The sequence below is a fragment of the Leopardus geoffroyi genome, chromosome E3 (genome assembly GCF_018350155.1).
Source record: "Leopardus geoffroyi isolate Oge1 chromosome E3, O.geoffroyi_Oge1_pat1.0, whole genome shotgun sequence".
NCBI classification, from domain to species: Eukaryota; Metazoa; Chordata; class Mammalia; order Carnivora; family Felidae; genus Leopardus; species Leopardus geoffroyi.
In genome coordinates, this window is record NC_059340.1 from 12,068,924 (window position 1) to 12,082,153 (window position 13,230).

Here is a 13,230-nt window from a genome sequence, read left to right on the forward strand (position 1 = left end):
GTCTCTACGCAGCACAGCAGAGCAGAAAGAATACCAGACGGGGACCCAGGAGACCCGGTTTCTAGCCTTCATCCCACGATTTACTCTCTGGGGGTCCTTGCCCTTCTAGAGCTCACACAAGCCCTCTGCCCTCTCCCCCTTAGGTTAGGGCCTGACAATGGAAAGAAGGATGCCGAAGTATTAACAGTGTGCAACTCTTCACGATAAAAATTCCAGGGAACCTTTTAATCATTCCTTTGTCCTCAAAATGTCTAACAATGGAAAACGGTTTTCATCATAAGAAGAAACAATGCATGCTATTAAAATGTCAGCTAATTCCAGGTCCCGTGTTTTTTTTAGATTTAGAATAAGAATAATGATAATGGCTATCACTTCGAAGCACTCCCTCCCCTTCATTTCTAGATTTAAGCACACATTCCCTAGTGAAGGGACTAGATTAGCATTCCCCTTGTTCTAAAATTGTATGTTTCCAGGGCGCCCGGGTGGCTCAGTCGGTTGAGCGGCCGACTTCGGCTCAGGTCATGAGCTCACGGCTTGTGGGTTCGAGCCCCGCCTCAGGATCTGTGCTGATGGCTCAGCGCCTAGAGCCTGTTTCAGATTCTGCGTCTCCCTCTCTCTCTGCCCCTCCCCAGCTCATGCTCTGTCTCTCTCTCTCTCAAAACTAAATGTTTTTTTTTTTTAATTTGGATTTTATGTGTCCCTACCCAACTCCCCACCTTGAGATCACGTGACCATGAGCCCCACCTCTTTGGAAGGTGCCTCAAAGCACCGAGATGTATCTTGCTGACGCGCGAGCAGAGATGCCACGGAGCCCAGTTGGTCATTTCTGCTGGAGAAACCACCTTGTCTTGCAAAGCAGCCCCGTCTACCAGAAAGGGAGCTCAACAGAGGTCTTTGAAGCGAACTGGTTTCGTGAGGGCAAGTGGGGATCTGGAGGAAGCACGCTGGTCGGACTGCCTTGGCTGGGGCAAGGACAGAATCCCCCAACTTCCATCTGTAGCTGGCGGTTTCCAGCCAATTCCCTGGAGTCGGGAGTCGGAATCATTCCAAGGTTAGGGATGAGTCACGGCCACAGCAAAAAGTGTATCCAGGGTTGGCTCACCCACCTGAGGCCCTTCCCCTGGCAAAAAGCGAAGAAAACCTCTCCGAGGAGGGAGGAAGCCCCCTTTCTCCCTCTGCCCCTCTCTTTGGCTGTCTCTGTCTGTCCCTCCCGCTGGCAGTCACAAAGTGAGAGTTGGCTTTCAGTCAGTCTGATAATGAACAGCCGGTCCCTGTTGGCAATCACCAAGTTCTTAGTGGGGACTTCTAAAATAGCAAATGACAGCAAACAGTCCTCTTCTGCCTGGAGCCCTCCATTAACCAGACTCCAGAAGTAACTAACACCAGCCGTTCGGACCCTTTCTTCGTCGAATAAGGACAAAACAATCTTCAAAAGAAAAATTAACCTTTCGTGATATCTGGGTTTCCCCTTTCTTGTCCTGTTTTGTTTTCCTTTTCTTTTTTTCTTAATGTTTATTTATTTTTGAGAGAGAGAGAGAGAGAGAGCATGAGCGGGACAGGGGCAGAAAGAGAGGGAGACACAGACTCTGAAGCAGGCTCCAGGCTCTGAGCTGTCATCACGGAGCCCAACACGGGGCTCGAACCCACAAACCGTGAGCTCATGACCTGAGCAGAAGTCGGACGCTTAACCGTCGGAGCCACCCCGGTGCCCCTTTTTTAATTGTTTTCATGTTTATATATATTTGAGAGAAAGAGAGACAGAGCACGAGCTGGGGAGGTGCAGAGAGAGAGGGAGACACAGAATCCGAAGCAGGCTCCAGTCCGAGCCATCAGCACAGAGCCCAAGGCGGGGTTCGAACCCATGAACCGTGAGCTCATGACCTGAGCTGAAGTTGGACGCTTAACCCACTGAGCCACATAGGCGCCCCTCTTTTTTTTTCGAGAGAGAGCAGGCCCACAGCTCTTGGTGAACCCCATGTTGATCTCAAGAGCTTCCAAGGAGGGAAGGAACTGGGGCAGAAGCAGAGCTCTGACCAGGGCTCGGCAGAAATGGTATTGGTTAGACTGGTAAGCTTAACCTCAAGGCCATTACTCTCTCTGGAAAACAATAGGGCCCATCAGAAAACAATTCCAGACGCTGGAGTTAGCTAAAGGGTATAGGCCACATCTGCGAGGACAGAGAGAAATACCGAGTACCCCCTGGTGAGTATTTGGGGCCATGGTGGGGTTCGGAGCTGACAGCCAAGAAAGAATTCTCGAAGACATCTTTGGTGCAGAAAGGTGAGGCTATTAAAGCGCAGGGACAGGACCCATGGGCGGAAAGAGCTACCCTGGGGTTGTGCACACTGACTGGTTATATCCTATGAAGTTCGGGGAGGTAAAATCCAGAGGAAGTTTCTTAAAGGGATCTTCCATATGCTAAGGGCTCACAGATGACTGGAGGCCTAGCGGTGGTCTAGCCAAGGTTGTTTCTTCCCTCCTCCGGCAAAGCCATTAACATTAAGACAGTAGGGATTTCCCGGAGAAACTACCCTGCCGGCCTCAAGTATTTGCCAATGGGCTGCAGGTTACAAAGAAATTCAATTTTATCTGCCATTTCCTCTGGCCTTTGTTCCCCACATCACTGTGGAAGGGAGGGTGATGTTGGGGCTCCAGGAAATTGAGTCGACAGGTTTCTGGAGATTAGACGACTGATAGGACTGCCTTTTTCTTGTAATTTACTAAGGTATTTGTAAACCGATGGAGACTGGAGCAGTTTAACCATTTGTTTTTGGTCCTTTCCTTTGTCCTCGGGCGGGAGGCCAGGTGTGCTGGAGGAAGGTCACACACGTCCCTCCTGGGGAGGGGGTGGTGCCGGCTTGTGCTCCGCCCTGAACTTGCCTTGCGGTCCCTCATCACCCCACACCTGTGCATAATACCAACGGGAGGATGGTTGGCACGATTCCTGCCCTTGATCTAAGGCCATTTCCAAGTTTCTGGGGACGACTGTAAGCAGAAAGCCTTGGAAGCAAACCTGCTTGGCCTTTTTGGGTTTTTTTTTCTTTTTTTTTTTTTTTTTTTTTAAATCGCTGGGTTTCGTCAGCAATGTCTGCTGCTCTCCCACAGAGCAGACCTCATTCCAGCTCAGAAGACAGCAGGTGAAGACAGTCGTGCGCGTGTTCCAGAAGCAGTCCGGCCCGGCTCCACGACACCCTCAGAACAAGCCCCGTTTTATCCAAGTGAATAATATGGTTTCCCTTCTGTACGTAGAACCATGATATATGGGCAAACTCTGCGTTAATTGGATAAACCAGTGGTAAAACCCCCAAAGAACAATTAACTTTCATGTGAAATACTCCCAGCTGAAATCTGGGGAAACTTGCATGTAATTAGTACTCTCTTCCAGCTCTCCAAAGTATAAAATACAATACATTAGGGCTTGGAACACTAATATCGCTGAGAACACGGCTAACGTGGGGAGTCTAATTTGGCCCTCATACGAGGATGGCAGGCCAGTTGGTGGTCTTACCTGTTCTGGCTAATTGTGTTCCGGGTGATTTAGAAACTCCACGCCCTTGACGCCGTCCGCAGGATGCACCAAATCCCCAGCGCCGGGCTGGGCTGAGTCTTGAAATCCAGATTTCGAATTCAGAAGTGACCTTAGAGGTCATGTGATCCCGTTCCCAAGCATCCTAATCAGCTCAGGACAATGTGTGAATGACGGCCTCCCGGGTCACAGCCTCGGGGGTTCAACAGGTCTTGGCTGGACCTCAGCCGTCTCAGCTAAAAATTAGTCAGTGAACACCTGTCTGAAGGCCACCAGAAGGTTCTGTGGTATAAGCATGCTTGCAGGCCACTGATATCCTGAACCTCTGATTCAACGTGCAAATTCCCTCATTAAGGGACGGGTGGGCGGCCAGCCTCTGCTTGAACACTTTCAGGAATGGCTCAGGGACGCAGCGCCGTCCTGGCTCAGGGGCTGCCTGGCCCCCCATGCTGAGAGGGCTTCTGAAGGATGTATCTAGATTCGCGGGAGAAGAGTGCCAAGCTGGCTAGCGCCCTCTGCCCCGGACACGGGTGGTGATAGTTGCTCTGAATCCCATTCGGTAGGGCTTCGTTTATGAAGATGAAAACAGCGATCCGGGGGGGCACCTGCGTGGCTCAGCCAGTCGTGCGTCCGACTCCGGCTCAGGTCACGATCTCACGGTTTTTAAGTTCGAGTCCTGCATCGGGCGCTGCACTGGCAGTGTGGAGCCTTCTGGGGATTCTCTCTCTCCCTGTCTCTCTGCCCCTCCTTTGCTCGCACTCTCATTCTCTCTCTCTCTCTCAGAATAAATAAATTAATTTTTAAAAAAAGAAAGAAAATGCTGATTCATAAAAAAGGGGACCCTTACTGTCAGTGTATGATCAAATATTAGTGGTATATTCCCAGGAGTACAGGTGCTTGCGCAAGTAGCCACACACATCCAGGGCAATACAGAACTCAGGACAGGCAGCTTTTCTTCCCGTCATGATATCAGAACTTCCTTTGTTATCCGAACAAAGGCTCGTTCAAACCCAGAGCAATCAGAAAGCCAGTGTGCCCATTGTCAAATAGCTTTTGCAAGCATTTCATAAACATCAGCCTCTCTGCCGTTCCCTCTGCCTTCGACTGCACCAACCCAGCCTGGTCACCGATCGGACTTTAACTGACCTGCCATCTGTCTAAACTCACTCAACAGAATTAGGTAATTCAAATGGTGACTTTCCCTAATGGGCCTACCTGACTCCTGCTGTTTTGAACTGAGTGGACTTCATCTGTGAAATGCTAAACGAGATAGACTGATTGGAGGGAAAGAAAGATATCAAAATGTAAAACTGATTGAGTGATCTATTTGTTTGTTGTTTAATTTTTTTTTAATGTTTATTTATTTTTGAGACAGAGAGAAAGCATGAGCGAGGGGAGGGACAGAGAGAGAGGGAGACACAGAATCCGGAGCAGGTTCCAGGCTCGGAGCTGTCCGCACAGAGTCCGACGCGGGGCTCGAACTCACAGCTATGACATCATGACCTGCGCCGAAGTCGGACGCTCAACCGACTGGGCCACCCAGGCGCCCCTATTAGTTTGTTAATGAACGCATGACACATAGAGTGAACGGGTCACATGCAACTCCCAGATGAACCAGGGCTACCTGGGCTCCTATGACGATGATGATTGATGATGATGATGATGATGATGATGATGATGTGTGTGTGTGTGTGTGTGTTCTGTGCACGAGCCTCCAAGCCAAAGGTATTACTTACTTTAGAATAAAAAGAATTATGTCTACCCACTTCCAACAGAACTGGATGATGTAGTGGCACCCGGTGTGGTTCAGTCAGTTGAGCGTCTGACTCTTGATTTCCGCACAGGTCACGATCCTCGGATCGTGGGGTCAAGGCACGCATTGGGCCCGTGCTGAGCATGGAGCCTCCTTAAGATTCTCTCTCTAAAATAAAAATAAAAATAAAAATAAAAATAAAAATAAAAAAACTGGACGACTTAGTGAATTGGCTTAAAAAAGTTATTTGAGCCTTCAGGCTAGTGGTTTGACTTTAATTTCTACAAAACACCTCTCGGGGTATCTTTACTCATCAAAGGCAAGAGAGGATGGCACTTAGGACAGCCCCGGTACCAGGTCACCCTGTGTGACTCCCATCTGTACCGGCAGCAGCAATTAAACATGTTATCTGTGGTCCGGTTCCTTCTTTCGTAAAATGGAGATCACGATAACCGTGTCTACATCTCAATCGAACGGGCGCGTTACCACGGTGAGGATGATAAGAAAGCGCTAAGAACCCAGCATCGCACGCGTGCTCGTGAAGTGTGCGTGTACGTAAAACGATATGCTCCCGGCTCATACTAACACAAGCCGTCAAATCTCGACAAAGCACCAGAGTGATTGGTAGGATGTACATCCCATCCAAAGAAACCAAACCGTTGTTCCACGAAGACTCACTCAGGTCAGGATCACGGCCTGTCAGTTCTGCTAAAGCATTTCATCCCACAGGGGCAGGGAAAGGGAGGGTAGAATGGGGCGGGTAAGATTGTGCACAGCATCATTTGTTGAAAGCTCCCATGTGCTGGTGTCTTCATCAAAATACCACAGACCAGGTGGCTTATAAATGACAGGAAGCGATTGCTTTGAGTTTTGGAGGCTGGAAGTCCAAGATCAAGGCACCAGCATGGTCAGGTGACGGCCTCTTCCAGGTTCACAGCCGGCACCTTCTTCCCGTGTCTTCACACACAGGAAGGGGCTAGGGATCTCTCTGGAACCTCTTTTTTAAGGAATCCTCCCATTCAGAAGGGCTCCTCCCTCGCGGCCGAAGCACTTCCCAAAGGCCCACCTAATACCCTCGTTTGGGGAGAGTTAGGATTTCAACTAATGGATATGGGGCCGCTGGCATTGGCAACAGAAGGATAAGGAAGGTTCCATTCCAATGCAGTCTTCAATCCTCCCCACAGCCCTGAAAGGAAGGATTCTTCACCTCAGGTTACTGGTAAACCAAGGAGCGCGGAACTCAACGTGAGTTTTATCGCTGTCCTAACTAGAAAGCACCATGCTGAGGGTTTGAGCCTAGGCCTGTATGATTCCATAGGTTTCCATTCGCTCACTTCGTAGCTATTTGTTGACTGTTTTCTACGCGCAAAGCCCCATGCAGAAGGCAGAGGAATAAGAGCCCCGCCCTCCCTGCCTTCATGAACCTTAAAAGTCCCCTCTTGACTTTTGCAATTACATCAAACTCACCAGCTATAAAATAAAATCCTATCGTAGCGTATCTGGCACGGGCACAAAGTAACCTACGTGTTTAAAGCGTGAGGACAGAGCAGCTCAAATCGAGTCATACCCACTCTACCCACAGTGTCCGTGCGTGCGCCTGTGAGCGGTGTCGAGGATTTAAAAATAAATGACATCGATTTATCATTAGGGCCTTTTTATATAAGAATGTATCTCAACAGAACTTTTAACGACATAAAATACACAGTTTATGTAGCCTTAGGTTTCTTAACAGAACCAAATCAAACCGAATAATAAAGTAAAACGGAATAATAAAACGATCAAATAGCGTAAGATCAAGTCAGAACTGATTTGGAAGCACCTTTTATAATTACCAGGCTAGAAGCGGTCTCCGGAGATTTGGCAGAACTGAATCATGAAATGAATTAAGACCATCCCAAATTATTAATACTTTTCATATGCTGTGAAAAGTCTTCCTTAATGCCTCTCTGGGAACTGGAACAAAATGTCTCAAACAGCAGGCAGGGAAAATTGAGGAAAATTAATAAATGGGATATTGCTTATTGTTTTTTAATATCCATTTGTCAAATCCTTTGAACGTTTATGGACCTTTATTCTTTTCAAAGAAACTTCAAGCGCCTTCAAGTGCACTTAATCTCTGTGAGGTCTCTGCAAGATTTCCGCGAGAGGCCTCCGTTGTACAGCAGGTGGTTAGGGACCCGGGGGGTTCGACCTCCGGGGTCTGTTCCTCCTGGCTGAACACTGCAGGCAAGTGTCTCTCCTGGTCCATGCTTCCCTGACCTCACCCGCCAGACTCAGGGAAGCAGTGAAGAATGTAGAGGTTTAGCCGACCCCTCTAGTTTTTAATGCCTTTGGGGTACGCCTCAGCTTAGGGCCTTGTGGTCACACGGGCCTCAAGGAGTCCCCTGGCCGGTGGCTGAATGAAGAAGTGGGACTCAGGCCAGGTCATTTCCGCCTCATGAAGGACTCCTCCAGAGGGCAGTCTGTGCTCTCAAACTCCCCACGGGGCTGGCAGAGACGTGGCGAGTTCTGCGTTGGCCCAACAGCTCCCCTCTGACAGATCCAGCTTCCTTCCACCTTCCCATTCAGGGATGTTACTCCCAGTAAACCTACATCCTTTCCGTCCTCGGACCATCTGCTTCCAGAGACTGCCTATCACCAACAGCGCCTGCCTAGAAGAACCACCATTAAGACAATATGGGTGAAGATTGGAGTCCAGACTTGGCACCTGGGAAGTTACCCAATAAACATTAGCTACTGCAGATATCGCTACCCTTGCTGTGTGCTTGAAGGAGAGGAGGCAGTGCTGTTGAGTGTCAACCAATGGAACCAATTCCTTCTACCAGTCAGCCATTTGAGAAGATGCCATCTCGGTGGTGCCTGGGTGGCTCCGTCGGTGGAGCGTCTGGCCTCGGCTCGGGTCATGATCTCGCAGTTCGTGGGTTCCAGCCCCACGTCGGTCTCTGTGCTGACGGCTCGGAGCCTGGAGCCTGCTTCGGATTCTGTGTCTCCGTCTCTCTCTGTCCCCCACCCCCTGCTCATGCTCTGTCTCTCTCTGCCTCTCAAAAATAAACAAAAAGTGTTAAAAATAATAAAAAATAAATAACATAACATAATATAACGTAGAAGATGCCATCTCAAAGGAGACTTCCCGACGTCACGTTATTTGACCGTGTGCATCGGTCATAGCCAAGAGCTCATATCTGAGTCACTTTCAAGGGTGTGAACCATTTATCTTTCAAGATGGTGCTGGCATGTGTGAGGGCGGTATGTGGGAAGTTCTGCCTACCTTGGGACTAGTCCTCTAGATTATCTGCTCTGCGGTCCCCAAAGAGACAGAAATCTGGCTGGCTTTCTGCAGACTCTTTGTGAACATGATGATAACCTGTTGATTTGACCTTTTCCATTACGTCTCAATTGATTCGGCCTTATCTTTACAATTGTGTCTCAGTCAATTGTCTTTAGAGCATGGGCTTATATATAACCTCTGAATGGCACTTTGTGCTTTTGAAGATGCACAAAAAATTACAGATGACATGCTGTGTTCCAGCTTCCATGTGCCAATTTACTTCTGAATGCCTTCCACCATTCTGAGATCTTAACTTCTCGATGCAGGACATAGGAATTTTTCCATTCTCCTCCTTTCCCTCCCATATTTTAAGTATTTTTTTATTTATTATAATTTCTTTAATGTTTTTTTTTTAATTTTTTTTCAATGTTTATTTATTTTTGGGACAGAGAGAGACAGAGCATGAACAGGGGAGGGTCAGAGAGAGAGGGAGACACAGAATCGGAAACAGGCTCCAGGCTCTGAGCCATCAACCCAGAGCCTGACGCGGGGCTCGAACTCACGGGCCGCGAGATCGTGACCTGGCTGAAGTCGGACGCTTAACCGACTGCGCCACCCAGGCGCCCCCTTTAATGTTTATTTTTGAGAGAGAGAGAGAGAGAGAGAGAGAGAGAGAGGGCATGAGCAGGGAGGGGCAGAGAGAGAGGGAGACGCAGAATCCGAAGCAGGCTCCGGGCTCCGAGCTGTCGGCCGGAGCCCGACGCGGGGCTCGACCTCACAGCCGTGACATCATGACCTGAGCCGAAGTCGGTCCGCTAACTGAGCCACCCAGGCACCCCACTAAGTGTCTTTTAGATGCCAAGCTCCGTCTCCAAACTTTACACCTTACCTCATTCGCTGTCCCCAAAACTCATGAGGTAGGTGTTGCATAAAGAAGCCGAGGCCAGAGAGGTTCGGCGTCTTGCCTGAGGTCACCTAGCTGGCAGGTTTCTGTGTCATTTGGGGACCATAGCTATAAGTAACAAATGATGAATGTGTGCTGGCGGGAAAGAGATTTGTTAAAAAGGTATCAAAAATTGTTAATGAACCATGAGGGCAATACTACTAAGTATTGAAAACAATAGTTTGGGGGGCGGTGTCAGGAGGCTCACAGAAATATTGAGAGGCAGAAGCCCAAGAACAATGCCCCATACTTCACTCAGCAGCTCCCCCCCGCCCACCTTGTTCTTGTGCGTCCCAAGCTCAAGTCCGGTCTGGGCACCTCTGATGAACTGGACCTAAGTCACAAGCCCGAGCCTGGGAAAACGCATTTTCCAGTACTGTCAGCCTGTCAGTGGGAGAGGGTCTTTGCCCGTCACCAGGTCTCTGAAACACCGGCAGGTGTGGAAGGCAGAAAAATGCCCTCCGCCCCAAAGATGGTCAAAGAAATTACGAATATATAAGGTTAAGGTTAACTGGCAAAGAGAAATTAAGGAAGCAGGTGGAGTTGAGTTTGCTAGTCAACTGACCTTGAAACAGGAAGATTGCCCTGGATGATCCAAATGGATCTCGCATAATCACGAGGGTCCTTCCAGGTGGAAAAGGTCAGCGTCAGAGTGATAGAGTAGGAAAAAGCCTCAACCAGCCCCTGCTGGTCTTGAACACGAAGCAAAGAGCCCACGGGCCAAAGGAATGTGGGTGGCCTCTCGACGCCGGACAAGGCAAGAAAGAGACTCTTCCCCAGGACCTGCAGGAAGGAACGCGGTCCTGCCGACACCTTCCTTTAACCCGGGGAGAGTGACCCAGTTTGCGCGCCTGCCCTCCAGAATGAAGACGTCATAAATCTGTGTTGTTGCCAGCTGTCAACTTTGGGGCAATTTGTTACAGCAGCAACAGACGACTGATACAGCAGGTACCAAGACAAACGTCCCCTGGAACGCAGAGCCAGATCTCCAAAATCAGATCTGCCTGTTGCAAAGGTGTAGGCTCTGCTCAGAACACTGTGCCATAATGATCTGCACCAGAGATGATTCAAAATGAGGGCACTGAAGGCCGGAACAGTGCCTGATGGTAGGAGAGGTGTGACATGTGTAGCAATAATCTGAGCGGGATACAGAGGATGCAGAGAGGAAATAAACCCAGGCTTCAGATATGCTGTCTGGTAGGGGACAGTGAGTTGATTCGTGCCCTCCAGCCTATATTCTGGCTCCGAGTTACCATGTAAACACGCATATGAGAAGCAAAGGTTGGAGGAAGACTTCTAAGACAAGGTTACGTGGAATTTGACCACCTCCAGCATCCAGGCTCCTCAGGGGCTCCCACGAGATCCAAGAAGGGAGACCCCCACCCAGCAAAATCGTGAACATCCTGAACATTTGGGTGGAAGGTCCTACTTGAAGTAAGTGCCCGTACGTTAACCGGAGCAAAACAAAACAAATCCATTCAAGGCGCCGAAGAAGGGGGGGGGGGAGGTGTCTCTAGAAAGTTTCCAGGGCACAGAAGGATGAGAAACGAAAATTGTCGCAGTATTGCTGCATGAGGGCGTATAAAATTCGATTGATGTTCTCTATGTTTGGTGAGCTGTTTTCTCTTTTTTTTTTTTAATTTTTTTAATGTTTTATTTATTCTTGAGAGAGAGACAGACAGAGCATGAGCAGGGGAGGAGCAGAGCAAGAGGGGGGACACAGAATCTAAAGCAGGTTCCAGGCTCTGAGCTGTCAACACTGAGCCCGACGCGGGGCTTGAACCCACCAGCTGTGAGACCATGACCTGAGCTGAAGTTGGACGCTCAACGGGCCGAGCCACCCAGGCGCCCCACCATTTTCCCTTTCTTTAAAAAATATTTCTGGGGACTTTCAGGTTGCTCCCTACCAGCCTTGTCCTCCTAGTTTTCTCCCCCCATGAGATCAGTGAAGCCTCCACTGTGAATCAAACATCATGGCGACAAAGGGGGTCTGGAAAACAGAAACCGAACTCCTGTAGTTTCAAGGAGACCATGAGAAGGGGCTTTGTACAGAAGTCGGCTTCCATTTCTGCTCCCAACCATTTGAACTCCAAGCTGTGGACCGAGTTTTTCGATCTCTGAGCTTTTCTAAGTGTCCCTCAGCAACACAGAAATGGGCCATAAATTCTGATCATATACATGTTCCGATTGGGCCGTTCTCGTGAATCTTGGTGTGCCCCTAAAATCCAGAAAACCACATCCTTTCCGGCGAACCGCTGGTTTCGTGACCTATGATTTGCCCTGGGTTGTCCTGGGTTCTCTGTGTGTGTGACCCACCCCTTCCCTATTTCCAGCCTGGTGGTGACCCTAACGCCCCCTCTCAGACCCTGGCTCCGCTCTGGCCCTGACTTCATGCCCTCAAACTGGAGCTGAATGGCGCCCCTACCCCAATCCCGCTCGCAGGACCGAGGACCAGCCTGTAAGGAGGTGAGGGGAGGGACTACCGATTTGTCTTTTCCTTCCCAGACCCTTGGAGCTCATCCAGATTCTATGGGCATCCGAGTTCTGTTTGTCTTTAGAATTTCTAATTTCTTCATCATCTTTTTACCGATTCGGTCTTGATTCCTTTCTATACTGTTTTCTCCCTGGGGGACGTGTGTTCAATCCAAGCATCTGCTTCCAGCCTCCTTTTGAAGACTCAGGCAAATATTCATTGAATTTCTGTTGCATTGTTTTCCTCTTCTCTCCATAAATTATCCTGTCTCCTCTTAGAGGCCACCACGTCTCCCTTACTGAACTCCAGGCTCCTCGTGTGCATGAAAAATCCCTCTGAATTTATCTCCATCTCCAATGCAGCCTCACCTTGATTATTTTCCAGAGTCGGCACGCTCCTGCCGCTGTCGGATATTAATGCGCTGGGTCGCCCCCGGAAACGTTTGCTAACTTTGTTCCTTCCTTGTTGATGAAAGTCTCCCTCCTGCATGAATAGGCTTCTGCCCAAGCATGGAAGAACTCAGGCAGCCCCAGCCCTTGGAAGCCCTATGCCACACACAGTCAGCAGCCCCGAGCCATGTCTCACCAACTTGTTGGCCCGTTTCCACCCATGCCAGGAAGGGTGGCTTCAAAGATGAGCGGAACGGTTCGAAGGGCCCTTCCGGCTCCGGCTGCCATGTCTGGGCCTGGGCTATCCCAGAACGTCCCCATCCCGTGCGGGTGCCCTGAGCCTGAGGCCGATGGGGATGCCCATTTAGACACGGAGTATCGTTCCGGTTACAAATCTGGGAGATAGTACGAGTGTTTTGTGATACTCACTCGGACGAGACAATGTAAGGGTCCTGCAAACGTTGGGCAGCATTCAAGGGTCAACCACTGTTCACATCCCTTGGGATCATATCCCCGTATACTCCAAAAGACACCAGAAGGAAGGATCTTCTTTTTTGCCAGTCCAAAGAGAGACTGGGTAAGGAAAGTTGTCCTTGCCCTTGCGTAACACTGAGGAGCATCTCCCTTGTGACCTGGTTTCACAGAAACCCTCACCAGGGCAAGCTAGGATGATACACACAGCCCGGAGGCCAAGGGGAAAACACCATGGCCCTTGTGTCTGCACAACGCTCTACCAATTCGAGTTGCATAATCCGGGACAGGTTATTCAACTTCCCCAAGCCTCCGTGTCCTCAATATATAAAATGGAAACAGTAACAGTCATGTAACAGGACTGCCTTCCAAAGGAAATGAGGGGATGTATTTGACTGTGGTGTTGG